This window comes from Arachis duranensis, chromosome 4 (genome assembly GCF_000817695.3).
Source record: "Arachis duranensis cultivar V14167 chromosome 4, aradu.V14167.gnm2.J7QH, whole genome shotgun sequence".
Lineage (NCBI taxonomy): Eukaryota > Viridiplantae > Streptophyta > Magnoliopsida > Fabales > Fabaceae > Arachis > Arachis duranensis.
Window position 1 is genome coordinate 97,691,442 of NC_029775.3, and position 21,474 is coordinate 97,712,915.

A 21,474-nucleotide genomic window follows, 5' to 3' on the forward strand; every position below is an offset into this window, starting at 1 on the left:
TATTAATTTCAAAATGAATTCACTGAATAATTATTAAAATTTTAAAAAATTTAACGAGAATTTGAATAAACTATAAAAAAAAAAAAACAAAAAAAGAATGTGGATAAAAGAAAAGAATGTGGATAAACTACTATTCTTTTTGGATCTTCAAGAAAAGATATAGTTGTGGTGGACTTAGCATCAACATCACTAACATATGTTAATGAAACTAATTCTAAATTTTTATTAGCTAACATTTATCAAATATGTTAAATTTAATTTTAAAATATTTATATCTATGTAAAAAATTTTTTTATGAAATAATATATTGACAATATGAAACTTACATTTTAATTTAAAAAATATCTAAAAAAATTTGATAAATATTTAATAATTAAATCAAAAACTAATTTTTTAATATTTAATAATTAAATCAAAAATTAAATTTTTTATACTTAAAATGATAGATATTAAAAATTATAATATTTCATGAATATTGAATATATATTTTTTAAAAGAATTAATTAAAAAACTAACAAATCATAAAATAATACCAAAATAATAATTAGATATATTCAATTTCTTAAAATGATATGGAAAAATATAATTACTTAGAATTTAATTTGAAATATTAAAATTTCAAAAATTGTAAATGGTAAAAAATTTTTATTAGTCTACACCAATACTTAAAAAATATCATAATATTTTTCTGTAAAAGAAAATCAAAATAAAACCAATAACACATAAAATAATATTAAAAAGATAAATTAATTATTATAATGATCAGGATGATGAATTTTATTTATGGATACTAATCTTTCATACAGTTTTTCTTGTAAAATGAAAATTTTTATTCAAAGCCAAAAAATTTTAAGGTTTCTCCATCTTTTTACGAGTGTTCATCATTTATTTATTTACCTGGATCTTTTATGGCCCATTAACATAAAAAAAAAGGGAAAAATGAAAATATATTAAGTATCGAAGACTATTACATAATATGTCTTCTTAGTTAAGGTCAAAATGAAATTTTGGATAAGACCCACTAACAAAGACTAAAACTCTATAGTGGTCTTTGAAATTGACGTCGTGCACTAAAATTGTCTCTGAGATTTAAATTTTACTAATTATGTTCCTGAAATTGTGAAAATTGCACCATAGTAGTTCCTGACCCGTTTTCCGTTAACGGCGCGATGACGTGGCTTGAATCTTTGGTGACACGTGTCACACTATGGTTTGGTCACGTGTAACGGTATGCTGACGTGTCGGTCAATGACACGTGGCATGTTGACGTGGATGAGTATGTCACGTGTCACAGTGCTGTTTTGCCACGTGTCAAATTATGTCACGTGTCATAATGCTATTTGTTCACGTGTCATCTACTATGTCATTGTTACATGTGCATCAAATTAGTCCCTTACTTTGCATCAAATGACTTATTTTAGTCCGTGAAATTGAATGTCGTGCACCAAATTAATCCCTTCATCAGTTTTTTTCTAATTTTTTTTTATAAATTTAAACTTCTCATTATATATTTGAATACACTAATTTTAATTATTTTTTTATTATACATATTTTATAATAAAATTTTTAATTAATAGTGTTAACTTATATCATTAGAGTACATGTTAACTTAAACCAAAACTTTATTATTACCTCTTGTGTTTATTTGTATCTGTTTTAATGTTGTTCAAATCATGGTTACAATAAGTACTTATATTGATTAATAGTGTAATATATGAAAAAGCCGCCTAACTAAATTATAGATAAAATGAATTATTATAATCGACAGTATAAATCTATCTTATTAATTTAGTAAAAAGTCAATTATATGAAAAATCGAACGATCTTAATAAATATTTTAGGAATACTTGATAAGACACTTATTAACTAATATAAATCGTTATTAATTAATATAAAAACTAATATAAATTCGTTATTAATTAATATAAATTTGTTATTCCCATCCATTTTAAGAATGTCCGATTTTTCATATAATTGACTTTTCACTAAATTAATAAGATAGATTTATACTGTCGATTATAATAATTCATTTTATCTATAATTTAATTAGGCGGCTTTTTCATATATTACACTATTAATCAATATAAGTACTTATTGTAATCATGATTTGAATAGCATTAAAACAGATACAAATAAACACAAGAGGTAATAATAAAGTTTTGGTTTTAGTTAACATGTACTCTAATGATATAAGTTAACACTATTAATTAAAAAATTTATTATAAAATATGTATAATAAAAAATATAATTAAAATTAGTGTATTCAAATATATAATGAGAGGTTTAAATTTATAAAAAAAATTAGAAAAAAAACTGATGAAGAGACTAATTTGGTGCACGATATTCAATTTCAGGGACTAAAATGAGTCATTTGATGTAAAGTAAGGGACCAATTTGATACACATGTAACAATGACATAGTAGATGATACGTGGACAAATAGCATTACGACACGTGGCATAATCTGACACGTGGCAAAATAGCACTGTGACACGTGGATGAAACACGTGGCATACTCATCCATGTCAACATGCCACGTGTCATTGACCGACACGTTAGCATACCGTTACACGTGGCCAAACCATAGTGTGACACGTGTCGCCAAAGATCTACGTCATCAAGTCACGTCATCGCGTCGTTAACGAAAAATGAGTCAGGGATTATTATAGTACAATTTTCACAATTTCAAGAACGTAATTGATAAAATTTGAATCTCAGAAGCAATTTTAGTGTACGACGTCAATCTCGAAGGCCACTATAGAATTTTAGTCCATTAACAAAGCAATAACCTGTGTCAGAGACGACGGGTTAATGCTGCCTCATTATGACCGGCACTTCCTATAACTCACCGTGTTGAAAGCGTAAAAATTCCTTAGTTCAAAGACACCTTTGTGTCTAATCCATGACCACGTGTCGAACTCCGGTAACACACACCGTGCATGTTGAGGATTCCCATAATCCCCTTCCATGTGTCTGTCACCACGTATCTTGCAACGGACACACACACCTTGCATGTTGACCCTGGTCTTCATGCAAGTGACATGTGTCCTCTCCGGAACCGCAACATGCAATGGCACAATGCAATGGTGCTTTTAAAAGATGGGATGAAGCTTTGCAATATTTCTCATTCTTCATATGTTCTGAAGGTGATCGAGAGAGATTGAGAATGGAAGATGAGGCTCTGGCTTATTTGAAAAAGATAAGAGTTAGTGAGAGTGAGAGTTAGAGTGACTAGTGTGTTCAGTAAGTATGGTTCGTGATTATACTAATGCAGCAGAATACGTTATTAATTATTTGGGACAGTTTAATATGGTAAATTTATTATCTTTGTCAATTTAATCTTTAGTATTCAAAATGTATTATCTTTAGTGTCGTTATTTTAGTTGATATTATTATTAGTAATTGTAGTAAGTTAAATAACTTAAATCTTTTTTGTTTATTTTTCCGTGATAATATTAACAATTTTATTTATTATAATAATGTTTATAATTTAATTAATTAATATGTAGTTATTAAAATTAATAAAGAATATAAACATTGATAGATTTCTTTTAGAACTTCCGTTATTATATCTTTAATAACTTAAATTTTTTTGTTTATTTTTCCGTGATAATATTAACAATTTTATTTATTGTAATAATGTTATTATAATTTAATTAATTAATATGTAGTTATTAAAATTAATAAAGAATGAAAACATTGATAGATTTCTTTTAGAACTTCCGTTATTATATCTTTATTTCCTTTTATGTCAAAAATTATTTTTCTTGAACTTAGTAAATAACATAATTTACAATGTAATTATTAAAATGAAGTAAATAACATAATTTAAAATGTAATTGTTAAAATTAATAATAATATAAATGAAAGTTACTTATTTAGAATTTTTGTAATTATATTTTACTTTATTTTATGTTATAATATTTATATTTTGTATTAGTTGCTAGTTATTAATAGGTTTAATTACTCTATTGGTTCCTATAATTTCGCAAAATTTTCATTTAGGTCCTTATATTTTTTTTTCTTTTAATTGAGTCCTTGCACCAAATTTTATTTTTAATTGGGTTCCTATACTTTTTTTCCTTTTATTTGGGTTCCTGCACTAATTTTTTTTCTTAATTGGATCCCTATATAATTAAACCAATTACTGTTAAGAGGGACCTAGAAAAAAAATTGGTGCAGGACCCAATTAAAAGAAAAAAAAGTATAGGGGTCTAATTGAAAATTTCGCAAAATTATAGGGACTAACAGAGTAATTAAACCTTATTAATATTAATAAATACAGAAAATATAAAAATATATAATTTTTAGAGTTTTATATATTTATTTTTAATTTCTGTTTTAATGTTTTTCAATTTTATTGTTATTTATATTATATTTTTTTATATATATTTGATTTTAAATTTTGGACGATTATGAAATTATTATTAATTTTTTGTACCAGGCTAACAAGAATATGCTATCTCGTAAGCTTGATTTGCCGGAGATGTGGCACCGGCGATTGACCAGGCTTTACGAACAACGAGATTCTACCATGTATCGAGAGTGTGACAGATTAGAGGGCATTCTGCCTTGCTATCTGCTCTTGTGGAAAGGTAGAGGTCGGAGACTCATTCCTTCGTATTGCCAGCCGGTGAAGTTATAGTAACATTGGAGGAAGTGTTACACATATTTGGCCTATAGATTGATGGAGAGGTTGTGACCGGTTGGACCGATAGCAGTCAGTATTTCTTGGCCAACCAAAGCATAACGATTTTTTGCAGTGAACCTGTTTAAGTAGTTCATCTAAAAGTTACATAAAGCTGGCCTGGGTTCGCCATATTAGAGACACACAGTTTCTAGACACTCGGGAGTCTGTTCAGTAATACGTTAGGGGTCACATCTTCTGTCTGCTGGGAATGACACTATTTGCGGATAAGTCAATGGTGTATGCCCACACGAAGTACCTACCACTACTCCAAAACTTTGAGCAAATAAGCACTTACAGTTGGAGTCAGCAACTCTCGCACATCTTTACAAGTCACTATGTCGTACATCGCTGTACGATTGCAAGGAGATGGATGGCCTGCTTGATTTGTTGTTTGTTTGGGCGTGGAAGCGAATGCCCTTTCTTGCCCCCATTCTAAGACAGCGGTTTGCATCCGCTGATATACCGGTTACACGCAGGTAACACCATAACAGTACATAATTTATTGGAGTTTGACTCGTATTTTATTTATGTTTATTTAAATTCTATTATAACGTTGTGTGTTGCAAGTGGAGTTATCATCCATGAACCAAGACATGGATGTCGAGGAGCGCAGCGTCTATTAGGCACGACATAGACTACATAGAAGAGGTCAGTATCGGTATTAATTTTATAAGAATAATTTATGATATTAATAATCTAACTTAACCCATGCAACATTTTGTAGTTTGTTTGGCAGCCATACCTCGACATCATCATCTCGGCCAAATTACATCACTACCTTGATGTGTGTGGCACGATAGGGCCGTTGCTTTCATTCGAGTGTGTTGAATGGCATCTTGTGGACCGAGTAGTTCGCCAATACGGGTATGCACAGTCCCCTCTCTGCTGGCACATGCCATCCCTCTTGACCAGCATTGTTACACTCTTCAGGGAGTACAGTGCCATGATTGGAGCACCATACTCGACGAATGGATTCAGCAATGGGAGAACCGCTACAATAGTCGGTTGCAAGATAGGAATCTACAACCTATCACTAACTTTAGCATGTCTGTCGAGTACCGTAGTTGGTACCTTGGATTATTCTGGATGTACCTAAGGTTGTTGGAGTTCATTCCTCAGCAGTCACCCCAGTAGCCACCCTAGTAACCATATGCAGTGTTCCAGCCATGTCTTTATGATCGCCATAACTACCTCAGCCATCACAGCACAACCATCACTGCCATTATCACAGCCATCACATCCATCATAGCTAGCACCACAGCGAGCACCACAACTTGCTACACAGCGAGCATAGCCGTCTGGGATACGAGTTTATAGACTTTCCCCCATTGTCACCACAGGTTGATAAGTCTATGGATGAAGCGTTAATCCATCATTTCCTTGCTAGTAGTGCTCCTCTTGAGGATATCCTCCCTGTAGAGCCATCACAGCAATCGCCGCAGTCTCACCAGGCATTGGTGGATGGTTTGGCTCGTCGAAGCAATCGTACCCCCACACCCGATAGTCAAGCAAGTGGTTGCATCAATTTGCATCTTGAGATCGATATAGGTCGTCTGAATGTGCCAATAGAGGCTCTGAGCGGTCTTGACTTGAATGCACCGACAAAGCAGGAGGTTGTTGATGAGTATATCTCTAGTCCTTTCGCTCCAGCAGAAGCAGGTGGGTCAGAAATAGTACAAGAACAGACAGTTGGTCATCAGTATAACCTACAGACAGATGCCTGTTCACCGAACAGGTTTACTCTGTCAACTGTTAACAAAATAGCGAACAAGTTGATGCGATTTTTTAAGAAGAAGCTGTGAGCTGATTAGTTGAACTTAGTCTATTTACTATTTGTATTAGTTGCATTCATCTTGAGTTTAGTCGAACTTAGTCTATTTAATCTTTGTGTTAGTCAATTCAAAATTCACAAAACTTCCTTCACTTTTGTACTATATTATTTTCCTATATATTGAGAATTGAGAAATAAAACCAAGTAACCAACTACTACTAACTACGTACAAACAAAATCATCTAGCATTGTTAAGTATGTAATATTTTTTTATCATAAATACTAAAGATTCAATTTCGAACTTGAGATAAAATAAAAGCAACATTCGTATTTTCGAAAGGACTAAAAGAGCATAAATTGAAATTAGATTAAAAAGAAAAAATAGAATTTAATTTATATCTGTAAACCATGTAAAATTAACAAATAATTAGTCAATAAATTAATTTTTAATAAAAGAAATTAGAAATATGAATTTTATACTTTTATGAGATAGAGCTAATTAAAATAAGAATTTTGATACTAACTTTAAAAAATTTGGTCCAAAATTGGACCGAACAGACCGAACTAATCGAACCAAGCCCAAACCAAGCCCATGGGCCCAACCAAACCCATAAATAAAATGAGCTTAAGCTCATTACCTTCTTCCTCATTGTTGTTTTACGCTGAAACATAAAAGGGGAGAGGAGGAAGGTTTCCAAAACCCTTGCCTTCCATTCAAATTACCATATATTCTCACTCCGACCTCCGATCGCCATATCGTTTGCGGCCACGTGTCCAGCGTGTCAAGCTCTACAAAGTCTAGTATTTAATTAGGTAAGGAAGTTACAATTTCTATCTCGATTCTCTCATCTCCAATTTTGAAATTTGCTAAGTTTGGTGTTGAGATTTTGTTGAATCTTGATGTTTAGGAGCATTTTGACCTTGTGAATTTGTTGGGTCTTGCTCCAATTTCGTGTTAGTAAGGTAAGACAACTTTAAACCTAGTGAATCCCTTGATTTCATGTGTTTGTATATTGAAATTGGTATATGAATGTGATAATATGTGTTAAGTAGTGTATATATAAAATTGGAACTCATTTGAAGAGATTGGAAGCTTTGTTTGAGCCTTGGGTGTTGAGGTTTCGGTGTTAGAAACTTGTGATCTCATCACTTTGGGTGTTGTTGACTTAGGAGAGAAATTGGCTAAGGTATGGTGGTGGTTTCTCGTATTTAATATATAATGTCTCGTGAAAACTTAGGTTAAGTGACTATACGATAGGTGTGAATGTATGAGTATGTTAATTGTTTAGTACCTTTGATGATATTTGTTGATATGGATTGAGCATTTTTTGGTGTTTATTGATTATGATGGAAATAGAATGATAAATGATGGTTTAATGATGATTGATAAGTTGGTAATAATGAATATGTATATATGATGGTATGTTAATGGTTGTTGGTATAATTGTGAAGTTTATGTATAGGAGTTTTGTGAAAGTGAGATATAGTGGGTGATGGAAAGGTGTGGTATTGTGTTAATATGATATGGTATGTTGTGGTGCTGATTATATAAATAGAATGTTGAGGTTGAGTCTGATTTTTAATGAAAATAGAGGTTGAGGGTTTTTGTGTAAATTTGATTTTTGGCCGAATTTCGGTGAGCAATAAATTGGCTTTTGGACCCATAAATTATTTCAAACTTATTTTATATGAAAATTGGGTCCGTGAAGTTTACTCCGTTTAAAGAACGAATGAAAAATATTTTAAAACGAAAAAATTATGCACGTTGGAAATTCGGAATGCAAAGTTGAAAATTCTGTAGCATTCAGCACTTTTGCTATTCTGCATAGCTTGCATATGCGACCACTATACGCGACACGACCAACCTATTCGAGTTGGACACCTTGCGTATGCGAGCAGGTTGCTTGTGTACGCGAGCAGTGGTTTTTGAGGGATTGCATACGCGACCACCTGCACGCGACGCGACCACCTGCATGCGTTATGATGCAAGGGTGTGGTTCGCCCCACTTGCTCCGGGTTATGATGAATTATGTATAAAAGTGAAATTATATGATGTATAAGTGATGTTATGGCTATAATGAATGATTATGAAATGATTATGAAGGTTTATGCGGCTTATGCACTAAAAATTTCTGGGTAAAGTACCGTGGCTTGCCACCATGTGTTCCAAGTTGAGACTCGACACTCTATTGTCCTCCAACGTAAGGGTGACCGAGCACTTATAAATTTCCGAGAAGGATACCCCTCATTGAGCAATTTTATATATGAGAAAAAGCTATGCATAGACTTTTGGGGATGCGCGTTGGGGGACAGTCCAGCCGGACTTATCGGGTTGGCTTTATAACTGACAGATGAGACTCATCAGCCATATGACATGCATACAACATATGCATATTGATTGAATTGATTTTTTGTGTATTAATTGGGAATGCCTAAGTGATTTTAATATGCTAATTGTTATACTTGTTATCTGTATTACTTGTATACTACGTGTGTTTGTCATTGTCTGCTTGTTTGTCTATGTGATTTTACCGGAGCTGGAGGAACGGATGAAAGACAGAGAGATTAAGGGTTTTATTCAAGTTTTGGTTAAGTTTAGGAATCCTTAGAGAACCACCTGTTTATCGTTTCTGTTTTCGTTCTTTAAGTCTTATAATCTGAGTGTCGGAGTTCTAGAATTGCCTCTGACTTTTTCAGGACCTTATATCTTATGTATGCGGCACCTTTACCATACTGAGAACCTCCGGTTCTCATTCCATATGAATATTTGTGTTTTTCAAATGCAGGTCGAGAGGCACCTCGCTAGGCGTCTGGAGTCCTTAGAGGTCGTAATACCACACCGCCTCTGTTTTACGATTTAAGCGTAAAGCTCTATGTGGTAGGTGTTACAATATCCACACCAATAAATAATAAATTAAAAAAATAAGCATATAAGGCATGATAATGGAAGGAAGAAATTGGCAAATATTAAAGAGAAACAAGAACCCAAAGGTGGAAAACGGAGTTGAGAAGATAGGGTTTGAGATAGAGAGAAAGAGAGAAATTTTTATATGAGATCTAACTTGCTTAGAATTTGCTTCAGGGTTCACCACAGCTGAATCTTTCTTTGGTGGAGGTGCCGATTTTAGTTTACCTGTAGTGGAGTTTAGTACTATCAAGGATATGCTCTTGGTTGGGAGAGAAAATGATCACTCTTTACCAAAATTCAGATTATGATAGTACCACTGAAAATATTTTAAGATAGGAGATAAAATTATAAATTCTTTAGTGGACAATTTCATTAAATTTATGTAATCTACTTTGACTCGACACTTTTATATGCAGGTATATCAAAATACCAGTTACATGAAAAAAGATTCTAAGAAAAATAATATACTTAAAATATTCACCTCAACTAAATCAAGTTTAAGCTTCCTGGCAGGATCCAATGCTTCAAACCTTGACATCATTGAATGATTCTCCTGTATATACTTATACATTAGAGAAGAAGTTCATAAGTCAAGAAAAAACTTTCTATGAATTTTATATTGTTATAAATAGCAAACAAAGATGATCTATCAAGTAGATATATATTTAAATTAGTATGTCTCTATCCTTAGTAGATCTATGGATATCTACCACATAAGCATGAGTGCATAACTCGAAAACATATTGTCATTCATAAAGCAAAACAACAAAACTACAAGCCCAACAATAATGAGCTAATGTATGGACAGTCTCTGCGTGCATGCATCCCCTAACTCAAAATTTATATTCATTATCAAATGCATTGGGGGCACCATTCGAAAAGGTCTAAGTGTCTGGCCACATCTTGCGACGGAGGGTCAATAGAAACTTAAATCTCAACCTAGAGCAAGTACCGACCCACTGCCTCTTCCCAGGGAAATTTGGGAATCAGATAAAGTTTTAAAATCACGTATCATTCTCAACCAAGAGCAAGTGGGAGCGAACCACTGGATCTACCCCGGAAGGCTCAAACCAAACCTGGAGCAAGTGGATCAATGCCACTGCATCTACCCAGGCAGGTACATAATTTCATTATCACTTTTCATTCTCAATCTTATTATCAATCTTAGTCTCAATCTCATACTTTAGTATTTAAACTCGTTCATCATCATCATTCATTATCATAGTTAGTTACCATTCATCATCACAATCATTCTCACCATATATTATTCCATATTTGTTCATTTTCCTCTAATTCATTAACTCAACTATTTAGGTTTCATTCTTGACTCCTCTATCCTTAATTCCATCAGCTCTAGACTTGTATCAGGGTTTATAAAATTCAGAAGGCTCAAGAAATGGTTAAAAGCTTAAAAATTCACTTTTCAAAAATAGGAGTGGTCGCATACGCATAAGTGTAAATTTGACAAGTCGCATACGCGGAACACCTTTGCGTATGCGGAAGGTTTGGACAATGGGACTCGCTCGCATCTGCATGACTTGCGTAGCGGACGCATGAGTGTTGGAAGTGGCCAACTCCTGCGTACGCACAATGAGTTCGCGTACGCACAATGAGTTCTGCGTACGATTACATATCAGGACTTGAAAAATTCTGATATTTTGCAGAAACCAGTTTTTCAGTCTAAAGTTCAAACTTTCATAACTCTTTCCAAAAAATTCATTTTTCAATCATTCTTGAACCGTTGAAAAAAATCGAAAAATGAATTTTCATAAAAAATATAATTTAAAAAATTTTTCAACTCCAAGAACCAAGTTACGACCCGCCAAATTTGGCCAAAAATCAGTTTTTAACTAAAAACAGGATTTGGCAACTTTCCAAGGTTCATAAGCCAAAACAGTTTCTAACTCAACAAAACAACCCAAACCACTTCAAATCCACTCATTCACAATCAACCAAAATCAAGCCTACTCAAAATCATTGTTAGTCATCACCATACCTAGATCAAAACCAATTGTCAGTTATCATATCCTAATTCAGGCATAATCGTCAAACTTACTCTCTTATTCCTAAACCCTTGAATTATACTTAAGTTACTATTTCAAAGTCTCTAGCTCGTTAATCAAATCTCTTTTCGTTAATAACAAGAATCAAATGGGTAAAATCACAATTCAACCAAATTATGAAAATTCGATTCTCTTTAAAATCCTTAGAAGTATTCAAGACTTATTTCTTTTGGTAATTAATTCAAACCAAATTCATTTTTGAAATCATAACCAAAACTCATTCAAATTCTTAGAAAAATTTTGGCAGCACATCCCCTAAAAACTGGAGTTTGCCACTCATCACAGGTCCCCTCTTTTCAACCTAAACTCAACAAAAACCAACCTTTCAATTTAACGTTTCCAAGTCCTTCATTCAAAACCAATCATTTTCGATCTAAAATCCAAAATCAACATATTCAATCAATTTTACCAAAACTTAGAAAATCAACCAATTACCAACAACCATAACCTTTCAATCACAACAGAAAATCATTCACATCATAGACATTCATCTATTTGCATTAATCTACTAAACTTGTCAGGTATTCAATGCCCAAAATATTTATATTTTGAAACAAACCCCTACATTGAGGAATCAAGTTTGCAGCAATTCTTAACGCAATAAATCTCTTTCTCCCCGGCCCGTAACAGTAGCGGTTGCATCCATAGCTTCGCTTATGTCTGCAACAACAGAAACGACTTTAATCGCAACATGCAAATTGATAACTCAATCCTAAATCATCAATGTCACAAAATCCTTAATAACATATAGCGAAAAACTACCGACGAGGGTTCTGAGACAGAGATACTTACTAAAATAAGAGAATGACGCAGCAGCAATCTCTGAACCGAACCGCCAGAAGCTCCGACAACTATCTCGAGCAACAGCGGCGACCAAAACTACAGTAACAGCAACTATAACAACCAAGTAGAGACGATAACGTTTCCGGAATTCAAATGAACGAAAACCAAATGCAAAACCCTTACTAATAGTGGTTCTTAGCGACGGCAGTGCCGTTTTTCGGCGGCCAGGCATGGCGGCGAGGTTTTCTACTCCTCCGACAGCAACACCCGCGGTGGCAACCTCTCTATTTTCTCTCTTCATGAAGCCCACGCTACCTTGATGATGGCGATGCTCCTCACGGCTCTAGGGACGGAAATGACGAATATGACTGTGATAGGACAGCTCGACGGCGACATTGGAACGGCGGCGACGACCAGGGGAGCTCTGTGCGAAGCTGACGGCGATTGGGCGCAACTCCTCCAGCTCGCATCTTCTCCCTCTTCTTGGCAAAAATGACGCGGCTCGTGGCTCCACGGATGGCGATGAGACGACGAAACGACGAGGCGACAAGGAAAGCTCCCCGCGTTCGGCCTCTCTCTTTCTCTTTCTTCCTGAACTCTCCGTATCTCTCTCTCTCTCTTCCTTTCGTGACTGGCGACACGATAGTGCGGCGGCAGTAATGCTCGCCGGCGCCGTTCTCTCTCTTCCCTTCTTTTTCTTCCTTCTCTTCGCAGCCTTCCCCCTCTTTTCTCTTTTCTTTCTTTCAGCGTTGGTGGGTATGGGGTAAAGGGAGGGTGAGTGGCGGCTGGGGATTAGGGTTTTGTGTGTTTAATTTTTTAGGGTTAGGGGTTTGATTTGGGGTAAATATGAAATTAGAAATTTTTGGATACATTAGGATTTAGTAAAGGTTTAATTACTTTGTTAGTCCCTATAATTTCGCAAAATTTTCAATTAGGTTTTTTTTTTCTTTTTAATTGAGTCTTTGAACCAATTTTTTTTAATTTGGTCCCTACACTTTTTTTCTTTTATTTAGGTCCCTATACCAATTCTTTTTTTTAGTTGGGTCCCTATAAAATTAAGCCAATTACTACTAAGAAGAACTTAATTGAAAAAAAAATTAGTGTAGGGACTCAATTAAAAAGAAAAAAGTATAGGGACCTAATTGAAAATTTCACGAAACTATAGGGACCAATAGAGTAATTAAACCTTTAGTAAATTCTAAATCAATTGAATAAAAATTTTAATTTATTTTAAACTTAATTTATCAAAATTCGTTTTGATTATCTTTAATAAGATAATTTCTAAGATTAAAATCTTTAATAAATAAATAAATTAAAATTAGTTCATAATAATTTTTTTTAAAAATTTTGAGTGTTACAAAAAGCAATTTTCTCAAATATTATAATTCTATAAATTTTCAAAGTCAAAGCACAAAATATATATTGACATAAAATTCGTTAAGGACTATCAAATAGATTAGTGGATATTTTCGTCAAAGACAAAAATTAAAAAGTAAATGCATGCGGGTTAGGTTGTGGACCATAGGGCCAAAGTGCAGCATATAATACGATATTATTTTCAAAAAGGCCCACAGGATATGTCCAAAGCAAAAGCTCCACAAGACCAAGCCTATATGAATAACTATGCTGAGCCAATTCATGGGTTATGAGTTATGACCCAACAAGTGAACTAACAACCTGCTTAATTTTCTTGTTTGGCCTATTATTAATTAATTTATTACCGTTAGGTAAATGTTTGTGTCAAATTCCATTTTTGTTTCTAACGTTTTATTTTCATTATATTTTAATTCTTAAATAAAAAATTTAAATCATACTCTTTTAATTTTTTTCTTTTTTTTTTCACTTTTTTTTGTCATAAAATCACTAGCACCAAGGCCTCACCACCACACCACAACACTATTACCTCTTTACTTTCTCTTCTTCGTTCTTTTTTCTCTTCTTTTCTTTCGACCTTTTTGTTTGAGATGATATATGTGCTAGTGTAGTGATACTATATTGGTAATAGAGTGATAAAAAAAAAGGAGAACGAAAAAGAAAAGGATGGTGTTTACATTGGCAATAAAAAGAAGATGATGGGAATAAAAGAAAAGAATAACTAAAAAGGAGTATAGTTGAAATAATAAAAAAGTTAGAGATATATAAAATGAATAAAATAATAAAAAAATATGACCTAGCTTAACTATTATATACTAAAATAATATTTTATTTTTACTAATGCCTTTTTACTTATAAAATGCTACCTTCTTTTATTTATGGTTTTTATATTATATTTGATATTTTCTTTCTTTAAGTAAATTTATCTTTAATAACTATTCGCAATTTTTCTTTCTCTTTGGGATTAACATGATGTCTCGAACATATTCTTATTATTTTGTGATTTTTTTAAAAATATTATGTGCAAACAAAAATTAATCATGTATTTATATATAAATAAATAATTTATTTTATTTTTAATATGTATTTTATATTTTAATATTATACACTAATAATTAATTTTGATAACTATTTTTATAGTTAATTTTATGAGAATGTTGATGCAAATAAGGATGTTTAGTTTGATGTATAATTAACTAATTACTTTGGTCTCTAGTGATTCTCTTATTAATTAGTTTTCTATCTATTGTGTCCACTTTACTCATTTTAAAAAAATTATGTGATCATATATAAGTATTTTTAATAATAAGAAATTATGGTATATTAATCTATTTTGACCTTCACTATATATGCAAAAATTACGGTATGCGATGAAGTTTAATTTTATGTAAATTATTGTATATATTTTTAGAGATTTCATGTAATTTTTTTTATTTTTGTGTTTAATTGATTAAATTTGTGACTCTTAATTCTAGTTGCGATTAACGATAAATTTGTATGATTCTTGATCATAAATTAAAAATGTTTAAATTTTGAATTATCCATTTGGTATTTTAATATGTTTGTTAGTATTTCATGTTAATTTAGATTCAAGTGAAAGTATAAAATATGGCTAAAAAGGAAAAGAATCACAAAACAAAAAGTTTAACATTTATAGTCTCGTCCAAGCAAAGAAGTATTATTTAGGTGAAATATTACCTAAACAACATTTGTTGCTCAAATAAAATTTCGCTCAGACAAAATTTTTCACCTAAGCGACAGTGTCATCATGTGCCTAGATTAACGAGTATGTGGGTTTGCGATTTAGACCCTAAATAAGGTCCAAGCATCATATTTTTAAAGTATTTCAAGGAGGAATGCAAGAAAAAACACTAAGTAGTCTTAGATTTTAGTTTTAGGATTTTTAGTTAATTTTCTCTAGTTCTAGGTTTTAGTTTTGTTAATTAATTGTAGTTTTGAGTTTATAATTTATTATTTTTCTACTTTAGTTTTTCTTGAATTTCTTGTTACTTTTTTTAATTTGCTATTTTTAGTTTATGAATCATTGTCGGATTCTTCTTTAATGTAATTTGATATTTTATGTTTTATGTTTTATTCATGCTTAATTGAGTTATTATTATTGCTTTCTTGCATTGGGTAGCTATAGATTTTACTAATTCTTGTAATTTATGATGCTTTATGTTTATGCACACCAAGTGTTTGATAAATTGTTAACTTTAGTCATGGAGTAAATTTTTCTTTTCTTGATTTAGGGTTGAGAAATTAGGTAACTTTGAGTCATTGATATTCAATATTGATTGATAATTTAGGATTGTTAATTAATCTTATCTCCATTGACGCTAATCTTTTACTAATTCAATTAGTAATTTGGTTATTAGGACTTATGGATTATGATTAATTATACCTACTTGACTTTCATCAATGTGTAGAGATTAATGAAGTGAGATTAATTCTTCATAATTGCTATATTTTTGTCAATGATAAGGATAGTGATCCTTAGTCCTCAACCTAACCAAGACCCTTTTAGCAAGTTGAGTTTATTTTCTTTTTCTAATTAATTATCTTATTTTCTCTTAATTTTATTTCTTGTTTGCTCTTTTAATTTTTTGTTATTTAAATTTTTGTTAAGTGTGATCCAAACCTCAATTTTTTCATAGCCAATAATTAAGCAATTCATTGTAATTTTTAGGGAGAACAATCCAAAATTAAAACTTTTGGTTGTTGTTTTAGATTTGCGATATTTAAACTAAACTTTGAATAGCGTTGAATTCTAGTGTTTAGCGCTTGTTCAAGTTTTTAACACTGTTATCAGAAATTTGCAAATTATAATGTGTGCTTATTATTGGCTATAGTATGAATATTATAAATATGCTTGTTTTTCAATTTTTATTAGCTTTTTTATTTTAATTCTCTCTTCTCTTATAAGTCCCATCTTTGTGGCTTTGAGTATGGTTGTGACTATATTGCAGGAAATCGAAATTTTAATGACGGTTACACCAAGAAAGAAATTCTTAAATGAGGGAGGAGTCATATTTGTATGGACAATTCTCATGACGACAACCTCCTCCACCCTATTATGTTCACAATTCTTCCTATTGTACATACCAATCTAATAGATATGGACGGTCTTTACTATAATTATGAGCCGCAATGGTACATATTAATATGAATTTTAGTACTAATATCTTTGATTTTTTTATGCAAAATTTAATACTAATTATCACCATAATATTCATATTTATTATATCTTATTTGTTAATATTCAACCATATCGTTTATTTAAATTAAATAGATAATTTTTTATATACAATGTATAACTATATATACTATTGTGTTAATTAATATCCTAAGATTAATTCTTTATAGAGAAATATGATGTAATTTCTAAAATAATAGCTTAACATAACGTATTCAAATTAATTTTTTTAACACATAACTAGTAATATTATAATGAATTATTTTAAAATTTTTGAAAAAAAAATTATTTAGTATAATATAATTTGAATAGAGTGAATTCAAATTTTATATATAAAAATTTGTGTATAAATCAAATAAGGGTGAGTTGATTTACTTAAGAAATACTCATTTGATTTACTATAATGGACAAAATACATAAATAAATTAAATCAGCTCAATTTAATTTGTTTGAAATCCTAATAAATTAATTTATTCTCGTTCTATTTACTATCAATCTTTTTAAATCGAATATAGCTTATTCGATTTATATAAAAATGTGGTTATGCGAAATGCAGGTAATATTTTCAATTTTAGGGAATCTACGTAATTTCTTTCTTCGGCCGGTTTAATTACGTTTTTTTACCCAAAAAAATTACAAGTAATGAATTATTATTATCATTATCATTATTATTATTATTATTATTATTATTATTAAGGGATGCTGCAGCTGTATGCATGTATGTACTTGTTTACTTGATTCATTGAAATTTTTCTGTCAAGTTAAAGTTGAAAAGTTACAGCTTTTATCCTGGATCTATGGTTTCTAATGCCAGGGTCATAGAAGACAAGAGGCGTGTATTTAATTGCTTTACAGCATGCTGTATAGATATATTCATTCATCAATTCGGATTTTAAAATGGCAAAGCTTAGAAGAAAAATTAAAAAAGGTAACAGAAAAAAAAAATGTGTGGGAAAAATGGGCCAAGACTTTGCAGACACGCAGGCTATGTTACCTAAGAAACACAGATTTGATGTGTCCAATTAGATTTAGCACATACGTGTCACTGTACATGCTGATGTCTCTTACCCACTTTTTCATCCTTTCTTTTTCTTTTTTATTTTTCCTTTGTTTTTCGGTTGAGAATGTTAGTTGCAAATTCTAGTATTTAGATTTTGGATTTGTTATATAAATAATAACTTTTGTAAATAATAAAAGAGTGAATATCTCATTCGGTTCTTGACAATTATTTCAAAAGGACAATGAGATAAAAAAAAAACATTTAACTCGATCTCTGATATTTTTTTGAGACTGATTAGTCCCTATGCAAAAAAAACAACATTGACTTTTTTTGGCACATGGACTAATCAGTTCCATAAAAATAAATTTCAGAGGCCGGATTGGTATTTATTTTTGTCAAGGACCTCGTTGTCTTTTGAAGTAATTGTCAATGACTATTTTCAGTTTTTCTCAATAATAAATAATGGATTTTAGAATTGATCTAATAAAATAAAAAATATTCTACTTCTAAATTATCTCTTAAACTTTAATATTAGGATAATTATCTAAAAAATTGTACATCCAGCTATTATTAATTGTACATAAGTAAATCAATCAAAAAAATAACCATCCAATTAAAAAGAATTAACATAATCATCTCCATATCTATTAAATTGAACATCTAATATATTTATTATTCACATTATTTAATATTTTTATTATCTACCTATACTTTTCCTTAGATCATATATCATGATTAATCCGTTAATGACTTAATGTGCGTAGATAATTAAAAAAATTACACATTTTCATGATTGGTTTGATACTAGATACTAATATTATAGCAATTAATTTCTCCAAACAACTTAACAAGTTTTTAAATAAGTTTATTATAAAGTTTATAGAAGACAATTTTTTATTGGATTTCAACTTTAAATATTTTTTAATTAAGTTTTGGATATTTTTGTTTTAAAAATTTTAGATATTTTTTTACATTAAATATTGACCGCAATAGTAGTTGTGTTTCCAACACTTTATTGATATTTTATTAGATTCACTAAAATTTTCATTATTTTTGGTTCATAATTTCCAAAATATTTGTTCATATAAATTCCTTATTATTTACATTCTTATCAAAAAAACATATCTCACATAGAGGGAGAAACAAGAAGAAAGAAATATCCATCATGTATCCACAAAAAGGGAAATTGTATCCAATAAGATTAGGCATTGCTTCTTGTTTTGATCCGAATCACTTCACACATGCTTCACTTTTAGACTCTTCCATCACATGCTAGTGCTACCTAGTAACTTCCAATTCCCAACAACCCAAAATGAAAAATACCAAACTCATTGAGAAACTTTGGTTAATTATTCTTTAGCTCCAACCAACCGATCTATCTGACTCTGAGTGTTAGGAAAGCCATAAAATACAATACCATGGAAGAAGGAAGAATCAATATTCCTAGCATACCCTCAAGAAGAGAAGCTTCTCCTCACCAAGATGATTATTCAACAAGAGAGGTTCCTTGTTCTTTTCAACATCATAGTAGTGTGGAAGGTAACATTAATAATAATAATAATAATAATAATAATAATAATAGTAATATTGATGTGTCAATGTTTTCATATGCACGATGTTATTGTTACTATTTAATGGAAGCTATGCCTCAGCCAGGACCAACATGGTCAACAACTGATCCTTGTGTAATGGCTGAGCCGCCATCATCATCATTATCATCTTCCTCTGTAATAACCATTGAAGACTACAATAAGAATAATAGTAATCAAGGTTCTTCATATTCTTCTTGGTGGATGGGATTTCTTGATGATTTAGATGGGAAGAACATGAACATTATTGATGATAATGAGGAAACATCATTGGATTGTTACCCTTTTGTGGATAATAATTCTAAGGATGGGATTTGTTATGAATCACAATCTTTGGTGGATGCAATAGATCTTAGTTGTTGCTACCCAGATGATTGGTTGATGGTTCCAACAATGGAGAAGGATTGGGGAGAAATAGTATAGAAATTTACTATTATTAGCCTTAGCTTTTTTTTTTTTTTTAAAAAGAATATTTTTCAAAATATTTGTATAAGAATATTGATAGAAATGTTAGTTATTTTGGTCACTTATCTTTTTTTTTAAATTTTTTTATTATTATCTTCTTTTTAACTTGTACTTTTACACTTCGCTATCCCTTGTCTTAATTTCTAGGTTGAAATCCAAAATAAATCGTCGTCCCTCCCACATTTTGAAAATTCGATTACTTTTTTTTCTCCTTTTCAGATTCATGAAGAAAGAAATGGGTTTGAGGATGTTTGCTCTTAAACCCTGCTTTTATGTGTAAGTTTAAATAACAAGCCAATGTTTACGGCAAACAGAGGAGTTGTACTCAGTGATAAATGTTCGAATAAAAAGATGTGATTTTTTGGGTTCTTTCTATTGCTGTAAGAGCTCCTTTAACATAAAAAATTAGAGATGAATTAACTTGTATAGAGAGAGAATGATATTTCTTCTGCAAGAATGCTTGGTCTACACGTGGAATGACAATAGAGTAGCTGGATAGATTTTGACTTAGTTTCTGAAAGAGTTATAGACTCATGGCTGGCTTGGCAATTGACATGATCAAACTGTGGCTATCAAGTCAATTAATAATATTTGTAAGAACTACTATTATTACATGAATGAATCCAGTTCAAATGTATATAGTATGCTAAACTAAGAAACTAAATACATTCCTAAAAATAATAAATAGCTTAAGCAAAATAAAAATTTTGCATTAGCAATGCTAGTATAATATACAAATGAATTCTCCAAAGTAAAATTAAAAAGAAAAGATACTTGAATAATTTAAAACATATTTAATATATTTTTATTTTAGTCATTTATTCTTGGTTATATATATTTTGTTAATAGATTAAAAGATTAAATTTACTACTCATTTTATTCCAAAGTCGTATATTTAACTGATACGTGTTTAAGAGAATATTTTCGTTATTTTAGAAATAAGATATAAAATAATAATTTTATTATGTTCAAAAATCTGAATATTAGAAGAATTATACTATACTGACATTGAATATCAAAAAGAACAAAAATTTATCTAAAAAACAGTGGTGCTAAAATTATGGCACGCACTTATAAGATTTATTGAGTTAAGTGAGAATAGTAAAAAACTAAAGAATTCCTTTCAAATTCATTGAAAAGCACAAATTTAAATTTATCTAATTATATTTAAATTTAATTTGTTGTTTGAATTTGTCAAAAGATTTAATATAATTTTAATTTATTTAATAGTATTTTTAAAAGTTTAAAATGTAAATTAGATCTAATTTAAATTAATTATCACATCTTTAAATGTTTAATATTTAAATCAAATATGTCTTTTCTTTGATACCTTCATTGTCTTTGAAAAAATGAGCAACTTTTGTTTTGAATGGAAGCAATTCACAATTTCAACTTCAACTTTAGAGTTGAAGAAAGCTAAACTCGTTTAGAGTTTGTTTATTCATAAACACATATTAATATTAATTTTTACATAGATTCCTCAAGACAATTATATTACCGTTATGTTTATTTTATTTTGTTGGTTCAAACAATTTAGTAAATCTTTTTTTAATATTTTATATTAATTTAAATTTTGTAGTTTAATATACACTTTATTTTTTGTTGTTCATGTTGTTGACAATTGCTTATATGAATA